Source organism: Dipodomys merriami, unplaced genomic scaffold (genome assembly GCF_024711535.1).
Source record: "Dipodomys merriami isolate MVZ:Mamm:240054 unplaced genomic scaffold, mDipMer1.0.p SCAF_246, whole genome shotgun sequence".
Lineage (NCBI taxonomy): Eukaryota > Metazoa > Chordata > Mammalia > Rodentia > Heteromyidae > Dipodomys > Dipodomys merriami.
The window spans coordinates 148,796-158,987 of NW_027203893.1; the positions used below are offsets into that span (position 1 = coordinate 148,796).

Below are 10,192 nucleotides of genomic sequence, written 5' to 3' on the forward strand. Positions count from 1 at the left end.
AGGCAAGCACTCTACCACTGAGCCACCTTCCCAGCCCCTTCTTGGTTTATTTAATCTAGATACAGACTATCAATTCTGAACTTTTCCAGTGATATTATCCACTAGACTTCTCAGACTGTTCATGCACTATTTTCAAAGATGTTCTAACATTTGACACAGGGTATGAACATTTTCAAATGCACCTGCCGGGTCTCTGATTCATTCCTCCATGGATCCTATCCCTTTAATATTGATTACTTGACTCTCTTACTATCTCTGGTCCCTACTTATGTAACATTCTCAAACTTTTTTGAAGAAAGTTCACTTTAGTATTTTAATTTTAAAAATTAATTTCTAATTTTAAAAATTACCACTTGATTCTAGTCTCACTCAGGACATACTTTCTATTATTTTCTAACTTTTCTACATATTCTGAGAGTTGCTTCATTTGTGTATATGTGTGTGCACATATAAGTGCCTCTGTGTGTATGTGTATGTTTATATGTATGTATGCAAAAGCCTCAAGCTCTTATTCATCATTCTTGCTCATGACTGTTATTCCATCACCTGAGCCATTCTTCCAATCTAGCTTTTGGCTGGTTAATTACAGATAGTGTCTCAAACACTGTTCTGCCCAGGCTGGATGCAATCTGAACTTCCCAGACTCCTTTACATACTTAGGTTTCATTTATCCAGTAGAAACAACTTTTAAACTACAAACATTTTTGTGAGTGTAAAGTCTAAGCTGTAACCCAGATTTTTAACTCAAGAATTCATATAAAGATAGATGAACATACACATTACATATGTTGAATGTACACGGTTAGAAATGTGATCTTAAGCTGGGTGGTGGTGAGATCTGAGGATTGGGGTTCAAAGCCAGCCCAGGTAGGAAAGTCCAGGAGACTCTTTTCTCCAATTTACTGCAAGAAAACTGGAAGCCGCACTGTGGATAAAGTGGTAGAGCATTAGCCTTGAGCGGAATAGCAGAGGGACAGTGCCCAGGCCCAGAATTCAAGTGCCAAGACCACCACCAACAAAAAATATATAAGTAAAGGAAAGAAAAAAATGTGATCTTATCCACCAGTTGATGGCTAGTATAATCCCTGCTCTCTCAAGATGGAATTTTTTCCTTATTAAATCCATATCTGACTTGCATTGGAAACAGAATTATTCTTCCATTCTAATTTCTACAAAGTTGTGTCATTAGCAAGCGTGATTAGGAAGGGAGTGGCCTCATACTTCGGGTTCCACGTAGGAGTAATGCTTTCTCTATATCACTCTCATAAATCTACATATTGGACTTGGCTTTATTGTTTCAATGTGGTCTTATTTGTAGAGTCTTCTATAGTGTATTGAACCTTTATACTTAAACACAGAATTTCTCTTTCTCTTATTATTGCTATAGTTAACACGAGTTAACAAATTCATGTACACTTGGGAAATAATGTGCAGCACATATACTCACAAAAAAAAATGATCTAGGAACCTTCTTCCTCTTTAAAATTCGCCTTAATTTACAGAGAATTTACAAATTTTGAATTCAATATACTCATGAATAATGTATTTATAAGAAATATAAATTTCATATTTTCTCTTTACTAAGTTGTCTCTGAAATACGTGTTACATCAGGTCCAAATGTGTTCTTGTGTTATTTCGGTGAAGCCAGAAATCATTCATTATACCTCAAGCAGCACCATAGCTTGTTCCTGGAAGTAACTGTTACTGGATATGGAAACTGATCCCAGTAGAGGAATGGAACATAGAGTATTGACAAAGTTCAAGTTAACATGTGCTTTCCTTTATACTGTAAACGAAGAGAATCTGAAGGCTTGAAGGAAACTTTGTCCCTGAATTTTTCTAGTGTGTTTTTACTTATATATAATTTTTCTGTAAACTTCTAGTTGAGAGTATTACAAAAAGATATAATGTGCCATTTGATGGCCAGCATAGAACAAAAAGAAAGAACGTTGTTTTAAATATGTTCTTCTTCAGGGGCTGGGAAGTTGGCTCTGTGGTAGTGCACTTGCCTTGCATGCCTGAGGCCCTGGGTAAACTTCCTCAGCACCACATAAGCAAAAATAAGCCAGAAGTGGTGCTGTGGCTCAAGTAGTAGAGCGCTAGCCTTGAGTTGAAGAGCTGAGGTAAAGCGCCCAGGCCCAGAGTTCAGGCCCAAGACTGGATCCCCCCCAAAAAAATTCTACTGCAATGAAACAAAGACATGGATGTTTTATAGTGTTTTTTGGATGGATATTTCACCCCGAGATGATTCTTTTGTTGCAGAAGTCAGTTATCAATTACTTTAGTTTGGTCCTGAGTTCTCCAGAGCAATAAGGATTCCAAAAAAGCATCCAGTGCGTATGATCAGCAAAAGGAGCCATTTCTCAGACCAATACTCCTTTAAGGAGGGTCCAATGAAATATCTGTTTTTTTGTTTGCTTTTGTGTTTAGCTTGTGTTGGTTCTGGGGCTTGAACCCAGAGGCTGAACCCTGTCCCTGAACAGTTTTCTTTCCTGCTCACCTACCCCCAAAGCTAGTACTCTACTGCTTGAACCAAAACTCCACTTCTGGCTTTTTTGCTGTGTAATTACAAATAAGAGTTTGACAGCCTCTCCTGCCTGGTTTGGCTTTAAACTAAGATAGTAAGAAAGCCAAGTGACATCAACTGTATAGACTTCTCTTTTTAAACGAGAAATATTAGATGAAGTTTATTGTAAAGCTAATATTTTACAAGTTTTTTTCTTTCTTTATTATTGTGAGCATAACGTATAGAGGAGTTACAATTACATGGGCAAGATAACGAGTACATTTCTTATCAATCATTGTTGCCTCCTCTTTGTTTCCTCTTCCCATCCCTTCCCATATTCCCCCCTCCCCAAACCCGATCCTCCCCCCCACCAATGTTGTAAAGTTCGTTTTTCGACATAATGACTTGTAAATCTCATTGTTGAAATGGGTCCACCTGTATCCCTAGTTAAATGATTTGTTTTTAGAGCATATGTCCAGAAAAGAATCCATAACATAACTCAGCAAAAGTAGGTGCACTGAATCATTTTGGAATTTTTTTGTTTGGGAAGATTATTGAACTTGTCATTCCTTTTGGGGAAACTTAAAGTCATATTTCACCTTTTTGTTGGTTGTGGGGCTTGAACTCTGATCCTGGGTGCTAAGCTAGAACATGACCTCCGGGTTTCTGGTGGTTAAGTGAAGGTTAGGGTCTCGTGGACTTTCCTGACCAGGCTGGCTTTGAACCACAATCCTCTGGACTCAACCTCCTGAGTAGCTAGGATTACAGGAGTAAACCACCAGCACCTGGCTGATAGTTGCATTTATGTGCACTGAATGACACTGTGTAGAAAAAGAATGGAAATTTTAACCAAATGATATTGCAGCAATTCAGAAAAATTGAAGTAGCAAAAAATATGTCCTCCTTTCCATTTTGTTACATTAATGACTGATGAGCTATGGGACCCTTACATTAGCATCCTGTGCCATCTGTATAGGTGTATTTAGTATCAGGAAATGTTCATAGAGAAATATAGAAAGAATAAGATTTTTAGAAAGCAAAGGAGATAAGGTATGAAAGAATAGCTTAGAAGGAGATACATTTATCACACAGAGATTAAGAGCTAGCCTAAGAGATTTAGAATGCTAAAGGCAATGAGGAACAGCCTAGCTAACAATTAGTTCTACAATAACCAAAAATGGTTCTCAAGAACAGTTTCTGGTATACCTTAATTACTATCATTTATTCCTTCTATCTGGAGTTATTCCTTATTTTCTTTCACAACTATTAATTAACCTCTGCATTTTTGGTGCCATAACTGTCCAAAAAGATTTCAAAGTCACACATAGCCTACCATTCCCTTTGTGATTAACAGTGACGACACAAATCCTGGAATGGTTGAATTTCCAGAATTAAACGTTACCTGACATCTAAGCACATCCCTGGCATTAATTGCTGTGACTTAATGAACAAGATTTTTTCAACACAGTATCCTCATATAAGTAAAGTACATGAATTAGGAACTGTTGTCAGGGGTCAGTATGGAAGGAGCAATTATATATTCCAAGTGTGGGTTATTTATTTTGCATTTACTAACTGAATGTTTTTGTGTTCTTTTGATTTGATTTGTTTTTGTTCTTTTTGCCAGTAGAGGGGCATAAACTCAGGGGTAGGGAATTTTCCTGAGCTTTTTTTCTCTTGCTCAATGCTAGCTCTCTATCATTTGAGGCACAGCACCACTTCCAGTGGTTTTGTGTGTGTGTATGTGTTACTAAGGAATTGAACCCAGGGTTTCATGGATGCTAGGCAAACACCGTACCATGAAGCCACATTCCCGGAGCCCTAAATAACTTTCTTAAGATGGCATTACATTTTCATTCTGTAAATACATATCATAATTTTGGCCAGGTGCTAGAAAATGATGTAGAAAGCAATGCAATACAATAAGTCTAGTAAGGCTGGATGGACAATGAATAACTGTTACCGTCTATCCAGGTAACAGAAGGGCTTATCTCATGGAGCTGTTTCAACAAGCTGAGGAGACAGCTCCTGACCCACAGCCAACCTCCAGAATGAGAGGGCCAACCTTGGGTTCCAGCCACATGGGGATGCTGGGACCCCTCCTCCAGCACCCATTTGACCAGTTCTTGTGAAAGAGAGAGAGAAAAAAAGTCAGAATTACAATTAAGTCTGGTGCCAGTGGCTCAGAATTCTAATCCTAACTACACAGGACGCTGAGATATGAGGATCATGGTTCATAACCAGCCCAGGCAGGAACGTCTGTGAGACTCTTATCTCCAAAGAACCACCAGAAAATCAAAAGTAGTGTTGTGGGCACAAGTGGTAGAACACTAGCCTTTTGCTGAGGCTTTTGGGAACATGGCCCATGCCTAGAGTTCTAGCCCCACGACTGACAAGAAGTGGACTTCCTACCACAAGAAGCGGACTGAATAGCACCCATTGTCCTAGGGAGCATTTTAGCAAAGTCAGGCAGAGCTTCCTCTGAAGTTGAAGTCATAAGTAGGTCACCTGGCTTCTCTCTGCCTTGGTATCTCCAGCTGCAAAACTCAACACAGTGAAGGATCCTCTTCCTCATGGGGATAGGGTAATGATGAGAGAGAGCCATGTTTTGTTTCATAATCCCACATCTGTTGCACAATTAATAACAGGCCCTGCCTGAGCCCTTTCTGGCTATCTTCCTGTCATTTCCTCACAGAATTGCCGAGAACCTTATCTGAAGACTACTCCCTCTGTTCCTAGCCATGCTCCAGAGATCCCTCTGTATAAATCCCTTGTTTCCTCACAACTGTCCTGTGAGGAGAATGAGGTCTGATTGTTACGAACCGACCCAGACCTTCACCAGTGGTTCAAGAATCGTCTGCTGTGATTTTTCTGCTTGCTCAAACTGACTTAAGAAATCATTAAACCACAGGAAAATCAAACACAAGTAGACCAGAGTCTCCAACAAGAGACAGGTTAAGAACACAAGGGAGATACAGGATCTTCCCATCCCCCACAAAAAAATCAAAGAACTCTTTTTTTGTACCTTTTACAATTTTTTTCTAAAAGTTTTTTTTTTAATTTTTAATTTTTTACTTTAATTTTTTTCTATTAATTTTTTTCTTCCTCTCATAATTTTATCACTTTTCAGAAACATTGAAGTAATACCTTGCATTCTCTCAGGCCACAAGGGAAAAAAATTAAAACTCAAAAGGAAAAGCCACCAGAGAAAATCCTGTAACACACTGGAACAACACACTGCTGAATCACGAGTGGGTCATTGAACAGATTAGAAAAGAAATTCAAATGTTGATGAAAACACAAATTACCAGCTCCTTTGGGACACAGCAAAGGCAGTACTCACAGGCAACTTTATAGCTGTGAGTTCATACATCAACGAATTGGAGAGATCTGAAACCAACCATTTAATATGACATCTGAGTCTCCTTGAAAAAGAGCAGCAAGATGATCCCCAATCCAGTAGATGGTAAGAAATAATTAAAATTAAATCATAATTAAATGAATTAGAATCCAAAAAAAATCATAGAAAGAATCAACAAAACAAAGATTTGTTACTTCCAAAAAATTAACAAAATTGAAAGACTCTTAGAAAATCTTATAAGAAAAAGAAGAGAACACACCCAAATAAATAAACTCAGAGATGAGAATGGAAACATTACCACAGAAACAACCAAGATTCTGAATATTATAAGGGAATACTTCTCAAAACTTTATGCTAATAAGTTTGAGAACTTGGCAGAAATGGACCTTTTCCTAGCAAATATTGACATGCCAAAACTAAACCAAGATGAGTTATACCATCCTAACAGGCCCATATCAAGCATTGAAATAGAAACATCAATAACACACCTTCCATCTAAGAAAAGCCCAGGACCAGGTGGCTTTACAGCATAATTCTATAAGCCCTTGAAAACACAGCTCATACCAATACTCCTCCAAATCTTCAATGAAATTGAAAGAGAAAGTTCACTACTGAACTCATTCTATGAAGCCATAATAACCCTCATGCCCAAACCAGGCAGGGACACATCACAGAAAGATAACTATTGACCCATTTATTTGATGAACATTGATACAAAACTTCTCAACAAAATGTTGGCCAATCAAATTCAACAATTCATCCAAAAAATTCTACACCTTGATCAAACAGGATTCATTTCAGGGATGCAAAGCTGGGTCAATATACGCAAATCAATTAATATAATTCATCACATCAACAGGAGCAAAGATAACAACCACCTGGTTATCTCAATTGATGCAGGAAAAGCATTTGACAAGATCCAACGCCCCTTTATGATGATGGTTATGGAAAAATTAGGAATCCATGGAACTTTCCTCAATGCAATAAAGACTATATATGACAAACCTACAGCCAGCATTATACTTAATGGTGAAAAACTAAAGCCATTTCCTCTTAACTCAGGAACGAGACAAGAAGGTCCACTCTCACCACTTCTCTTCAATCTAATATTAGAATGCCTAGCTACAGGAATAAGACGAGATGCAAACATAAAGGGATCCAAATAGGGAAAGAAGAAGTGAAACTCTCCCTCTTTGCAGATGTCATGATCTTGTATTTAAAGAATCCAATATACTCCACTCCCAAATTACTCAAGCTGATTCAAAACTTTGGCAAAGTATCAGGGTATAAAATTAACCCCTCAAAATCAATGGCTTTTCTGTATACCAACAATGAGAAAAGTGTGGCTGAAATTAGGAAAGCATCTACATTCGTAATATCCCCACAAAAAATAAAATACCTGGGAATTAACTTAACCAAAGAAGTGAAGGAACTCAATGATGAAAATTTTAAAAACCTGAAAAAGGAAATCAAAAGAGATCTTAAAAAGTGGCAAAAACTCCCATGCTCATGGATTGGAAAGATAAACATCGTGAAAACTGCAATCCTTCCTAAGGCTCTCTACAAATTCAGTGCGATACCTATCAATATTCCAACCTCATTCTTCAAAGAAAGAAAAGAGGCAATCTAATAATTCATAGAGGATAATAAAAGACCCCGAATAGCAAAACGATCCTCAACAGAAAAAACTGTGCTTGAGGAATATCATACCAAATTTCAAACTCTACTACAAAGCAATTGTAATCAAAACAGCTTGGTACTGACTTAAGAACAGACCTCAGGACCAATGGAATACAATTGAAAACCCCGAAATGAACCTACAGACATATAGCCAACTACCCTTCAATAAGGGAGCTAAAATAATAGAATGGAAGAAAGACAGCCTCTTCAGTACAGGGTGCTGGAAAATTTGGTTAACTACTTATAGAAAACTAAAGTTAGATCCGAATATATCACCCTGCACCAGAATCAACTCCAAATAGATCAAAAACCTCGGAGACAAATCAGACACTCTGAAAACATTGCAGGATGGAATAGGAGAAATCCTAGGTCTCCTTGGCACAGGTTGAATTTTTTTAATAGAGACCCAGAAACACAAGAAATCAAAGAAAGGTTGGACAAATGGGATTGCACAAAGTTGCAGAGCTTCTGCATGGCAAAGGACATAGTTAGCAAGATCAATAGAAAGCCCACGGATTGGGAGAAAATCTTCACTAGCCATACTAGAGACAAGGGTCTCATATCTAAAATATACTTGGAACTCAAAAAATTAAATCCCCCAACAACAAATCCTCAAAGAAACAACTGCCCAATAAATAAGGCTAAAGCCTTAAAGAGAAACTTCTCTGAAGAGGAAAGAAGGATGGACAATAGACAAATGAAGAAATGCTCAACCTCTCTAGCCATAAAAGAAATGCAAATGAAAACAACATCGAGATACCACCTCACCCCAGTTAGAATGGCTATAATGAAGAACTCTGATAACAGATTCTGGAGGGGATGTGGAAAGAAGGGAAGCTTACTTCATTGTTGGTGAGAGTGTAAATTTGTTCAACCTCTTTTGAAAGCTCTATGGAGGTTCCTCAAAGCACTCAACATAGAGCTCCCCTATGATCCAGCAATCCCACTTTTGGGCACTTACCCAAATATTTACAAAGAAGACCACACTAAAGCTACCAGCACAACTATGTTTATTGCAGCCTTTTTTACCATAGCTAAGATATGGAAGCAACCCAGATGCCCTTCGGTAGATGAATGGATCAAAAAATTGGGTTATATATACACAATGGAATTCTAAGCTTCCATCAGAATGAATGACATTGCTCTATTTGTTAGGACATGGAAAGACTTGGAAAATATTATATTAAGTGAAGTAAGCCAGAACCACAGAAAGATAGGTCCCATGGTTTCCCTTATTTGCAATAACTAGTATATATCTGAGTCAAGCATAAAAGTTCAGATAAATACATATTAGTGAAAAGAACCCTAAGATATCTATTCAATTTTTTTTCTTTCATACGATTGTTTCTAGTACATTCATAAGATTTATTTATTTGTTGCTTTTTATATCCCTCCCCCACGGTATAATCCCTGCTTTCACTGTATTTGATGTTGTTATAATTTATGGAGGGGAAGGGAAAAAACAAATCTTTGAAATAGGGATTAAAGTTGGACCCATTGCAACAATGAGACGTAGAAGTGGTATGTAGAAAATGAACTTGACAACTCTGGTAGGGGGAGGGGGAGGATCGGATAGGGGGTGGGGGAAGCATGGGATGGGAAGGGGAAACAAAGGAGGAGGCTACAATGCTTGATAAGATATGTCCTCATAACTTGCCCATGTAATTTTAACCCCTCTGGACAGTATTTTCACAATTAAAAAAAAAAACTCGGCTGCTGTGGAGTAAATGTTTGAGATAATCCATCTAAATTGATGACTGTGCATGTTGCTACATGTCTACCACCCCAACTACAGATGACCAGGCCCGGTGGAGCATACCTGTCACAGATAGGAGGACATCAATCCAGCCCAGCCAGAGCATATAGAGGCTCTGTTTTAGAAATGCCCAAAACAGAAAGGTGGCTCCTCAGAGCCAGGGAAAGGAAACAAGTAGCGGGTCTTGGTGCCCTCAGAGGGGTGTCTGACCCAGTGTAGGGGTGGTTTTGGGGCAGCCACTCACATGTGCTCCTGGGGGAAGTTGCTTGAGGCTGCTCCAGGTGGGGCGAATGGGAATGGCAGTGGCATTGCAGACACATGTCCTCAGAGAACCAAGGCCTTTGACCAAGTTGGGGCTTTACACAGCCTGGCAGGGTACCATTGCCTGGTTTGAAATTCTGAACCTTGGGAAGGCGGGGGGCGGGGGGCTGGGGACTAGGCAGGCATCTCAATTTCCTTCTCTATTCCAGTCGCCTTGAGGCTCTTCTCACCACTCAACCATCTATACCTTCCTCAACTGCTGGTAGTGTTGTAAACTAACAGAGGGAATCCTGGTGCTACCAGGCAGCATGGAATGTGGGCGTGGCCGCCATTCTTGTATCTCATTGGTCAGAAAGAACAATGAAAGAATGGGGGTGTGGCCAGAATCCTGTGATGCAAACAGCATGGGCGGAGTCAAGAAGATAGCAGCTCCCCCAGCCCTTTTCCCAGGGAACAATGTCCAATTCAGTTGGAGACAATAGGGTGACCTGCTTTAGCGGCATGGCTGCACAGATCATTGTGTATGGCTGTTTGTTCCCAGTCCCAGACCATGAACTGAGGATATGGGCACAGTCTGTGAGCTGCTTTTGCTCAAGGCTGGCCATCCACACTAGAGCCACAGGGAAG

General features: G+C 39.2%; 1 long non-coding RNA gene across 1 annotated transcript in view; it reads right to left on the reverse strand.

Moving 5' to 3' along the window:
* LOC138835996 (uncharacterized) overlaps positions 1-9,834 on the reverse strand; it is a 48,696-nt gene extending 38,862 nt beyond the window's left edge. Inside the window, exon 1 of the long non-coding RNA XR_011374846.1 lies at positions 9,549-9,834. This is a non-coding gene — a long non-coding RNA (uncharacterized lncRNA). The remainder of the gene's footprint in view (positions 1-9,548) is intronic.
* Between the last annotated feature and the right edge of the window lie 358 nt (positions 9,835-10,192).